Source organism: Oryzias melastigma, linkage group LG2 (assembly GCF_002922805.2).
Source record: "Oryzias melastigma strain HK-1 linkage group LG2, ASM292280v2, whole genome shotgun sequence".
Lineage (NCBI taxonomy): Eukaryota > Metazoa > Chordata > Actinopteri > Beloniformes > Adrianichthyidae > Oryzias > Oryzias melastigma.
Window position 1 is genome coordinate 15,250,401 of NC_050513.1, and position 12,102 is coordinate 15,262,502.

Sequence of the window (12,102 nt, forward strand, 5' to 3'; positions counted from 1 at the left end):
AGGGAATCGCGATATTGGTCATCTGCCCCTGTTGGCCTTTGGTGGAACTGCAACATTTAGTACTCACTTGTTTGGGTCCAGTTCAAGAGCAGAAAAGGTTAGACTTGATTTGAACAGAAAACAGTGACACCTAGTGACACTAAAAGACAGAAAATTTCAGCGACAACAAAAAAAAAAAACTATTTTTGTACCGTAAATCTTTGCCGTAAATCACTTAACGTAAAATCTTCCGTAATAGCGCATGATTGCCTCAACATTTCGCTACTATAAAGTGTCGCACAGGCTAGTTTTCATTGCTTCAGAATCCGCTGTAATTGCAGAAATAATGTAAACGGTTGGAGAGTTAAATGCTATAAATATTTGGGGCTAAAGCTCCAGCCTTAAAGAATAATAAAAGTGATGAAAAAATAGTATTGTGAATCAATAGGGAACTGCGACGTCGGCCATCTGCCCCTAGTGGCCTTAGGTGGAACTGCAACATTTGGTAATCCCTCGTTTTGGTTCAGTTAAGAGCAGAAAAGTTTAGACTTGATTTAAACAGAAAACAGTGACACGAAAAGACAGAAAATGTCGTAGACAACACCTAAAAAACTCTTAGATTTCATCATCGTAGTCTGTAAATGTCCTCCACATGTTTTATTTAAACAATTATATCATCAGCATTTTGAAAACAAGTTTTGAAATAACAAACTAATTATTTATTTTAAAAAGCAGCAAGATAACTCTTCAAAAGAGACATGCTTTGTTTGTGATTGAAAAAAAACTTTATTTAAAAAAACAAACGGAAAGTCTTAAGCGAGAGTCCTTTTTGCTACATTGTTATTGTTGTTTGGATAAACAAAGGAATCCAGCCTGACTAAAAAAAATATATCAATAAATGACTTGATCAAAGTCTTTGTAAGCAGCAGCGCTGATTGTGATTGGCCGCTGATATTTCTCATGGAAAAACTTTAAAAAAAAAGAAAAAACACAGACATTAATGAGGATTCTGGTAAAAAAAAAAAATTGCTAATTTTCCCAAGCGAGTTCGCTTCAAACTGTAATTTTTGTTAACCTTGATGGTTTAATCAAAATGAATGAAGGAAAAACTGTCCTCCTGTTTTTTATTTTTTTAAAAAGGGGCCTTTGTGCTCCAAGGTAACAGTTTGAGTGTTTTCATGCGACAACAAAAGGTTTGATTTTGATAATCTGCTCATAGCCTCAGTTTACGTCTGTCAAACGTATGTGTGTTAGCAGCTCATACAAGCCACCATAACTCACAAAAAGCTGCTCTGATTTCTGAGAATTACCCAGCTTTATTTTAAATTAACCTCGACTACAAGCAGATTACAAGCTCGGACAGTTTTTTTTATCAACTCATACACTGGATTGAAATTAATTTCTATGCTTATCAGCTGGAAGTGACATCTACACCAGCTCTGCCTGCTGACCTGCAAGAAGTAGAACCTCTGTCTGTTTTAATGAACACTTATGCATGTGAAACACAGACAAAAAACAGTTTGAAGTTCTCTGCTTTGTTTTTAACAGTTTAGCTGAAAGACGTTTTATCCATCTGCTTTTATTTCTGCATGCTCAGGCTTTAACTTTATCTACTCCATCGACTAATACATTAAAGATGGGGTGAATACGTCTCACTGACTTGCATTTTTATTTATTTTTTGATAGGATAAAAGAACGAAAAGAGGTAAATCAAAACTGGACAATTTGATAAAAAAAGACCAAAATAGCTTAAAAATGTGTGAAGACATTTCTCATAGCCCTACTAAAAGTGTTGGTCAAGCTGTGCCCCTTCAGGACAGCTTGACCTACTTTTTTTCGATAGGATAATTTAGTACAAACCAGGAGAGTTGTAAGCTAGCAGGAGAGCATGTAAACAACAGTATGATGGGAAATGAGTGGAGGCTTACTTACACAACTCAAGAGAAAATTTTCCAATGAACTCCTGCCACTCTGCAGAAACTATGTCCTAGAAAACAACTAACGGCATAATTATCATTAAAAGAGAACGCTTTTACTATACAATAAATCACTCATCAAAACTAAAAAAACAAAACAAGACACAATGCAGTAACAAAATAACGTGTTCAAACATGTTCAAAGCTAATGTTTGGATATTTTTTTGTAGAATGGGCAATCATTTACTGGGGTAGCCCACAAGAAATATTATAGTTGTAGCGCATAGAGCAAAAAAAAATGTGCTAATTTTTATCTATGGGTATGCTGCAAGCGACTCTAAAGCAAAACGTAAGGGTATGTAAGGGTGAAGTATGTGTGACCTGCAGACTGATTAAGAAGCTCTTGAGTGCTGTTTGTGTGCTGGGTTCGTGCTCCTTGACAGTTTAATATTTAGAAAATTGGACAATAAAACCTAGTTTGTAAAGGTGGTGCAGCAGTAGGGCAGTTGACCAGACAAGGTGGCAGAAAAGTAAAACATTTAAAGTCCCCCTCCAATGAAAAAAAATCATGTTTTTTTGAGTTTTTAACATGTATGAGAGTCATTTTTCTTTTGAAAGAGAAAAAATATGATAAGAAATCATTTTGTTTTTGAGTTTTTCTCCTTTTTAAATAGCTGTCAATCAAACTGTCACAGAAAGGCTCTGTTTGAATGGGGGGGGCTGAGATGGGGCAGCTCTGATCAGCACCAAAAGCCACGCCCCTTCAGAGGAGATTTTGCAGACAGCTTCACATCAACATGATAAATGGCTTTTTAAGACACTTAAGTTGTGGGATTGTTGTTAAAAACGTCATAATCATAATTAAAACATTACTTAAAGTTTAAATTTTCAATTAAAAAAAAAAAATAGTCATGGGGGACTTTAATATAGCAAAGCATGGCAAAAACCCATGGAGAAACTAAAAAGGTGACTGAACAGAACAGACGACCTGACAAAGAAGAACAGAAAACCAGAGACTTAAATAGAATAAAGGGTAATTAATGGAATTGAAGACAGCTGTGGATCATGAAACTGATGTGACTCAGGTACAACTTAAAACGGAACACCACCAAACCCCATAACTGACAAAACTCAAACCAAAGTCATCAATCCTCACAGTGCTGTCTGCTTCAATTAAATCAGGGCTCCCCAACCTCTGGGCCGCAAACTGGTACCGGTCCGGAGACCTGTACCGCACTGACACCCTAAACCTAACCATAACCCGGCACCAGACACGGACTTGAACAGGCACTGGAAGCATGCCTGTTTCTCGACCAGGTTAGGGTTAGGATACCGGCCGCATCCTGAGGACGATTTAATTGGAACAGCCACCATATAAAAAAAATGACGATTTAGGGACTCCCATAATGTCAAGAAGTGATCCAGAGCGGTCCTTAACCAATCATCACTACGTGACAACTTTGGAATAAGAATGTGTTGGCAATTCAGGGGTCCCCAACCAGGACATAGACCGGTACTGGTTCCGAGTCTGTTACCGCATCCCAAGAGTTGAGAAGTCGACAGCCAGAATGTAATAAAAATGACAAGTTGGGGACACCCAAACCGTCAAAAAGTGACACGGAGAGGGACCGAACCAATATATAGTATATGAATTGGGAGTGAGTTTGTGTAGGTGCGTCACAAGAGTGTCCAAATTAACTTTGTTATACACATGACAATCGTAGATTCCACTTTCATGATGTCCCTTAAGGTGGCCCTACGATCCTGTTTGACACTCCTGCCTTCCGCCTAACCCTTGTACTATCCTAGGTATGTTGATGTTAGGAGTGGGGTCATCTGGACCCCACAAAACAGTGTACTGAACTCTTTTTTTCAATGATTTTTGATTGTCCGTGGCGTACATGTCCACATTTGTCATGGGAGGGATCTTACGTCACTGTGAGGCTCTGACCATCTGGACCATAAGATAGGACAAGAGTTGAGATTTAACCACTATTGTCTTCAGATCTCTACAGACCCGGACAACCCAAAAGCCTAAACCATCCGTACAGTTGTAACAGTTCTACCTCCATGCATTGCATGTGACAATGAACAAATCCAAATTCTTCCCTTACCCCTACATTTAGCCCTCCAAACAGATACAAAAATAGTGTCTTCAAATTTGTCCGTAACTACCACTCGATGATGTTATGAATAGTCAAAGGTCATCTGCGTAGCTCCCGGCACTCAGAAAAAAATAAGAACATAGTTTTATTACCTTAAAAAAAGTCATACTAAAACAACACGTCAGTACTTACATTTAAATGTAAACTTCTGTTTTTCAGAGAACACCCACGTGAAGAAATACATTTCTCCTCCGCCCACAAGTGCAATGAAAATCACCCTAATAGCCTTAAGCTTCTACGGATCCCCCTTAACAAAAGACAAGTTCAGACACCGTTAAAGCTGTAACAATTGGAGCAATAGGGAGGAGGTGTAGGGATAGGGGAACAACTTGGATTCGGCTTAAGACTTTAGGACCCTTTGAATCTTGAAGTTATTTTATTGTATTCCTAACCTTTACTCCTCTGTAAGTGAGACTCCAGAACATCTTAAAAGCTTATAAAATAAATGTGTTGCCTTTCAAAATTGCCGAAACACAACAGAAGTTGTTATATTTTTCAATTCTAATCACAAAGGTCGATATGCAGAGTCCTTTTGGGCAAAAACAGGAGCCAATTCACTCTCTCAGCATGCAGGCTTATTTTTTGATTCAACTACTGAACTTTTCCGCTGTAAAAAACGCAAATCGGTTTCGTTTGAAGAGTGCTCTCAAAGTTTCAGAAAAGCACACCAGTCTGATGACAGGTCTGTCAGAGCTGCCAAGACTTTCACCGCTAACAGAGAGTCAAGCGTTTCAGAAGCACTCAGCAGCCTTTTCTCAAGGCAAATCCCCGCCAGTGCACAGAAATCCATCAAATCTTATTAGCTTCATTCATTATTTCATGATTTATTCATTTAATATCCACAGAAAAACGGGCACCGTCTGTGAGCGATTTCACTGCCAGGTGGTCCAGAGGAAATCGCAGAGAGAGCGGCTCCAAATGCAAAGCACACATCTGCTGTTGCCTCGCACAGCCGTGACAGTTCGATCAGCCTGTTGCTTTTGATGCTTCCTCTGATTTGTCTGCGGCTGAAAGGTTGGAGATGTTTTGACACATGCCACAACAAACCGCCTGATATCCTCGGGCTCCGCGCTGGAGTTTTGCCTTTTAGCGGTAATTGCGGGATTTCATGTCAATCAGTGGTGTCTTTTTAAGTGGCGCACAAACCAGGAGGTTCACTTATACTTACATATCATTTTCTAAAAAAAATCTATGGATCTGTTCATAAAGATGGCCAGAAAATGTCTCCAAATCAAGATTTTCAAAGTCAACCCAGGTTGATGAAGATGCAGGAGGGAATGTCGTGTGCTCTTGGTGAAAAGATCTTAACTCGTGTGTGCATTAATGATGGCAGCGAGTGCAGAAATATGGGCATTGGACATAAATGTTGAATCAAGACGCTCCAAAAAAGGGCTCTGGATGATTTACTCATGTGAACGTTACACATTTATTAGGACTCTTCCCTGCAGCTGCCAGTAGCTGCATGATGGGAGAGTATTAGCTGAAGACTCACTCCTGAACTCCTGATGGGGTCTCCTAAAGAAGCACTCCAATAAAAATGGTATTTTTTGGTTCTTGTGGCATTTTTGTGATGATGGAAAGAAAAATAAAGCTTAAAACAGCATTTCTAGGTATTTCTGTAATCAAGTTTCTGTGAATCGGGAGCAGACAGAAGAGCAGCATTTGAAAAGGATCGTAAACCTTCAACCTACAATCAGGAGGTCAATTGGCCGATTGTAAACCATTGTATATCTTACTGTATATCTTCCAATAGAAACCCTATTGGATCTTAAAGGAACCCGGACACTATTACAGACTGCCGTCTAAAGTAACAAACGCCTCCTAGACCCAGCGTTTACTGAAGACTAGCATCTGTTAGATATCGGAAGACATGCGGTACGTTTTCATTTGCCTCGTCTGAGTTGGCGTCCCAACCAGCAAGGCCAAGTGGGCCCCATATAGTGTAAAGCTTTGTTTTTATTTCTTTTAGAAAGTTTTCATCATTTGTTGTCTATGCTACATGCTGGAGAGCTGCTTTTAATGGAATTACCCTTGGAGGACTAATAAAGTTGACCTATCTATCTTTCTATCTAAGATGTGGGCCCCGATTGGGTTTGTCCACTGCTTCTGTGGTGCCCAATCGTTTGCCCACATTGACTTAAGTGGGGACTCGGTGGGTTAGCTCACTATGCTAGCCAGCTGCCTGTGGATAGCATGGCGTGCTAGAGAGATATTCTGTAGCATGCTACCTGGATCCTCTGTAGCGGTATTTGGGATGACTAAGAAGCTGCAAATTGGATTTCGGATAATAAATTTACCTTAGGGAAACTGAAAAACCTGTGTTTATCTGAAATATTTTCGCAAAACTGCAATGGAAACTCTTAAAAATCAAAAATAAATGAAAGACGTTTACATTTCCAGCAACATCAGATGAAGTGATTTGTTTTTTAAGAAGTTTTGAGACTCTATCTCTAAAAAAGACGAGTGGTCACAGCCTGGTGAGATTTGACCCACATAGTTTGGGTGGAACTGTTTTCTGTAGGGTTTAAAAAATTAAACTAAACCAGTTACTGTTTTGGCAGCAGGGTGTCGACTTGATTAAAGGAAAATTAACTGTTTGACTGTGGGAAACTAAGTATCAAAACTGCCTGATTGGATTTAGAAATTAAAGAGCGTGATTGAGGGTGGGTGTGTTTAATTACAAAAGCTGCTTGATTAGGTTTAGGAGTTACAATGAGGTTAGATTAGAATCAACCGGCTATCCTTTTTCCTTATTGATAAGCATCAAACAATCCTTTGTGGTGTTTTGTTATGAGGTTTCTAATAGCGTTGAAAGATTAGAGATGATGTTTTCCTCTATTCATTTTTACAAAGAAGCTATTAAGTGTTCTATATCATGATATTCTTAAGCCTCTCAGAGTAAACTACATCCATAAATATGACCATGTGTTACTTTTAGCACGCTGACGTACGACTTTTTTAATAATATGAGTTACCCGGAACTAAGACGACTTGATCTCTGAGGCTCCGCCTTTGACTCCTTGTGGATGATAATTGATGACATCATCCACGAAAACAAACAGCATCCGAACGTTTACAAAGATGGATGTGCAAATTGGGGATATAACATGAAAATGTTTAGCCGATCACCGCTAGCTCTGCGGAGAAAACATGCGTTAGCCTGGGGGCGGTGCTGACAGCGCAGAAGAACAAGAACCTTAGCAAACACTGTCCAATCAAATATTTATGAACATTTGGTTGATGAAATTGATTAATTAATCTGAATCGATGTAAGCTTAATCGATCGATCCATAAAAGTAATACTAAAGTCCCCTAGCTTGATGCTAACGTATAATGGGATTTCCCATAGGCTAATGCTAACGCTCGGTCGACGTAAACATACATTGTTGACTAAATTAACATCTTTATAAGCTCACAGGTATGAATTTTCCAAATTCTTTCAAATAAATATTTTTTAAAGTAACCTATTTTGGTCTAAAGCACCATTTTTGTTCATTCTTTCTTCTTGTTCTTATAGAATAAGGTGTAATCCTATAGCACGATCGCCACATAGTGGCCAAAGTGAAACGCCCTCCAGGAGAAGCAGAACAATTGTAACACTTTTATACTATTAACAATCTCATAATTATTTCACTAATACATTTTACAGTGTGTGAACTGTATCAGATTAATATGAAAATCTTCAAAACATATATGTATATTATTAATGTATTTCTAAACAAATGTGTCTAAATGTGTAAACCGTGTAAACTCAAAATTTTTAATTAAATCCAATTTAATTGAGAGAATTGAAAAAAAATATGAATTGAATCAATCCAGTCTCTAATGAATCAAATTGAATCAAGTCTGGAAATTATTATCAATACCAAGCCGTATTTAACGTACAATGGACATGTACATATATAAGCATTCAAATTGACTGTTCATTGGAAGTGTTAAAGGGTTCAAACAAACATTTTGGCTTTGCTCATGTCGTTTCACTTGTTGATTATTTTCCTGTAAACAAGCAGATTTCCAGGAATTAATCTTATCTTTTATATAAGAAAGAGTTTTTTTCCCCTAATGGAGCAAATCAAATAACATCCCCTCCCCCCACATTTCCATTCTGCCATCCTTGACTTGGAAAAACTTCAAATAGTCAAAGAAACGACCAGACAAAAGGCCGTTCTTCCCAAATCATCGTGTCAGCCTGAAATCTCTATTAATTCACCACAAACTTTACAGCTCAGTCCTCAAGTACACTGGTTCAGTTCATGTCAATCAGGTTCGAAACATTTCAAGAACATCTGTTAATTCATTCCGAGTACACGTTTCTCTGCTGCTTCTTTTCCAGGAAGTGCTCATGTCCCTAAAGCGTGGCTCGCTGAGCTACTTACGGCGAACACAGGATCTTTGTTTGCCCGCCGCCGGCCGAGCAGCGGCACCGTGCATTTTCTGATGGATTACCGCTCGCCTCCTGTAGAGAGTGAGATGAAGCAGGCATGATTCTCCCTCGCACGAGCAGCGGCTGAAGTGGCGGGCTTTTGTGGAGGACAAAGGTCTGATGGCGGAGTCGAGGCGCACGAGTGTTTTGAAAGACGAGCCGAAGTGCTCAACTGAGATTTAAGGTCGTCTTTTCATAGTTCGAAGAGATTTTTTTCGAATTATTTCAACTATATATGATATATAAGCAGGAAAATCTCCTTTCAGCGATATCTTGGTATGAATTATTCATAAACTTTAGAGTTTTTTAAATATTGAGCAAAATATCCCCCATAGAAAATGAATGAGAAAATCTTCAAATGTTGTCATTTTAAGTAGATTAACAGCAAGCCTTAAAATATATTCTTAGTCTATGTTTTCATCTTTTATAGTACTTAAAAAAATGAGTTTAGCTAATATTTTAGCAACATGCTAACGTTTTTGGCTAATTTGTTTTCTGCTCAGGTTTTCTAAAATAGAAGAGTTTAACTCCTATTTTAGCAACAGGCTAATGTTTTTGGCTAAATTAGTTTACTGATTAATTTTAGGCTGTTTTGTAGTTTGGCTGTTATTTAAGCAACAAGCTAACTTTTTTGGTTAATTTGGCATCTAGTGAGGTTTTTTATGCTAATGTGAAGTTTAGCTAATGTTTTAGCAACATGCTAACCTTTTTGGCTAATTTGTTATCTGCTCAGGTTTTCTAAAATAGAAGAGTTTAGTTCTAATTTAGCAACAGGCTACTGAATTTGGCTAATTTAGCTTATTGTGGAATTTTAGCCTATTTTGGAGTTTAGTATTTTACGAACAAGCTAGCTTTTTTGGTTAATTTGGCATCTAGTAATGTTTTTTTTATGCTAATGTGAAGTTTAGCTAATGTTTTAGCCACATGCTAACGTTTTTTTGGCTAATTTTGTTATCTACTAAAGTCTGTACAGGCTAATTTAGACTTTAGCTTCTATTTTAGCAACAGGCTAACATATTTCACCAATTCCGTTTTATTGAGGGATTTTAGGCTATTTTGGAATTTAGCTAGTATTTAAGCAACAACCTAGCTTTTCTTGGCTAATTTTGCATCTTGTGAGTTTTTTTATGCTAATTTGAAGTTTAGCTAATATTTTAGCCACATGCAAACGTTTTTGGCTAATTGTGTTATCTACTGAAGTTTGTACAGGCTAATTTAGCTAATTTAGTTTACTGCAAAATTTTAGGCTATTTTAGAGTTTAGCTAGTATTTGAGCAACAAGCTAGCTTTTTGGCAACCTTGGGATCTACTGAGGTTTAGTTAATAATTCAGCAAGATGCTAATGTTTTTGGCTAATTTGTTATCTCCTCAGGTTTTCTAAAATAGAAGAGTTTAACTTCTATTTCAGCAAGATGCAAATGTTTTTGGCTAATTTAGTTTACTGATGAATTTTAGGCTGTTTTGTAGTTTGGCTGTTATTTAAGCAACAAGCTAACTTTTTTGGTTAATTAGGCATCTAGTGAGGATTTTTATGCTAATTTGAAGTTTAGCTAATGTTTTAGCAACATACTAACGTTTTTGGCTAATTGTGTAATCTACTGAAGTTTTTACAGGCTAATTGATGGTTTAGCTTCTACCTTAGCGACAGTCTTTGGCTAATAAGGTTTACTGTGGAATTTAAGGCTATTTTAGACTTTAGCTGGTATTTGAGCAACAAGCTAGCTTGTTTGACAAATTTGGGATCTAGTGAGGTTTTTTATGCTAATGTGAAGTTTAGCTAATATTTTAGCAACATACTAACGTTTGTGGCTAATTTGTCATCTACTGAAGTTTTTAAAGGTAAATTTAGAGTTTAGCCTCTATTTTAGCAACAGGCTAACAGTTTTTACTAATTTATTTTACTGAGGAGTTTTAGGCAATCTTGGAGTTTATCTAGTGTTTAAGCAACAAGCTAACTTTTCGTTCTGGCTAATTTGGCATATATTTAGGTTTTTTGGTATAATTTGGAGTTTAGCTAAGCAACACACTAATTATTTTTTTTCCAAAATTGGCATGTATTGGGGATTTTTAAGCTATTTAACTACAACATTTTCAGAAATTTTGGTCAACTTCGGCGCTCTTTCATAGTTCTTTAACAACATTTCCTGTCTTTTCGCAAATTTAACATTTTGCAAATAGTTTTTAAATGTTTATAAATGCCTTCAGCGTCTTCAGTGACTACTTTCAGAAAAAGCAGTCACACTAGCATCATCGCAGCGAATGCAACTTTTGTAGTTTGTATTAATTTCCTCAGTTTCTTGTTTTTACAGTCTTGCTAAAGGTGGAAAACCACCAGGAGTTTGCTTTAATTTGGTTTGTGCCATTTTACTTGATTGTGCACATATCTCTGCTGTCGTCATTTCACCTTCATTGTAGGATCCAGCCACGGTTCAGTTTATGAAATAACTTCTTCTACCCCTCTAATTGAATTAGGCTTCGCCTCCAGTGACGATGATGCGTGTCTGCAACACAGACGGTCCGTTTTCACGCGCTGATCCGAACGATGCGACCAGCACTCCATCACACTCAAACGGATTGAATAATTAGAAAATGGATTGAGCTGACGTGAGGCAGAGAGATGATGATGATGGTGCCGATATTGATTGGTGTGAGCGGTGGAGGGGCGGCGGGGGTTAGGGTGTTCTGTTTGGACTCATTTTTTATTCCCTCCATCCAGCCGCCTGTGAGGAGATGACGCACAGTTGACGGGCGTAGACGACTGACGGCCAGTGAGAACCCTTTACGCCGACACGCATTTGTTTCAGATCAATATGTTCTTCTTTGGGCTGAAATGATATTTAGAAATGTCACTGTGTGTGTGTGTTTTTTTATTTTTTTATTTTATTAAAAACCGTCTGTGAACAGCACGTATAAACTAAACCCTGCTCAATAACCGTCTCCACCTGCACTGAAAGCTGTGACATTAAACACAAAGAGAGAACACAACACATCGGAGAACAATAAGGAAGAAGCAAAAGTTTCATGATCAATTTGAGGGTTGGATTCAGATAAAGTTTTAGTCCAAATCCAAATTATACTCATACTCCTATGGCCTCTCCCTACCCCTACATTTAACCCTCCAAATGGAAAGATACAGAAAAACAGTGTCTTTGAATTTGGACACTATTCCTACTCGATGATGTCATCAATAGTTGACGGTCAGCTATGTTAGCACGAAGCTCGTAGCGCTTACAAATACATAATAACCAGGGTTAGCGCTTAAAAAGACTATTTCAGATACCCCTCCCCCTTCAAATGACCCTACATATGGATGGGTAGGGAGAAGCCACAGGGGGATAGTCGCAATTGCCCTTATGGCTAAGTACAGGCGAAAAAACTCGCAAAGCTGCACAGGAAACGACCTGTACGACATACTTGTGGACCATTAGATTGTACAGCAATAACTTTCAGACACATCTTCTCTACGGACATTCACGTCTCTGAACATGTGCCACAGTTGAGTCCTGGATTTGTGGACACGACACATCGTCTTGGCCAAAGTTCACATTTCTGTACTCAAATTGCGCCGACGGGTCAACCGCCAAACTTGTACATGTGACTACGGCTTTTGGCAATTTCA

At 38.1% G+C, this 12,102-nt stretch overlaps 1 protein-coding gene across 8 annotated transcripts in view; it reads left to right on the plus strand.

The window, feature by feature from the left end:
- LOC112156776 (prolactin receptor) overlaps positions 1-12,102 on the plus strand; it is a 65,161-nt gene that overhangs the window by 37,997 nt on the left and 15,062 nt on the right. Inside the window, exons 1-2 of one of the 8 annotated variants that reach the window (XM_036214814.1) lie at positions 10,868-11,128; positions 11,200-11,251. The exons of 6 other annotated variants lie outside the window; for them this stretch is intronic. The gene's annotated coding sequence lies outside the window, so the exon portion shown is untranslated. Of the gene's footprint in view, positions 1-10,867; positions 11,129-11,199; positions 11,252-12,102 lie in introns of those variants that run through there. One more of the 8 variants, XM_036214809.1, reaches the window with a different exon arrangement.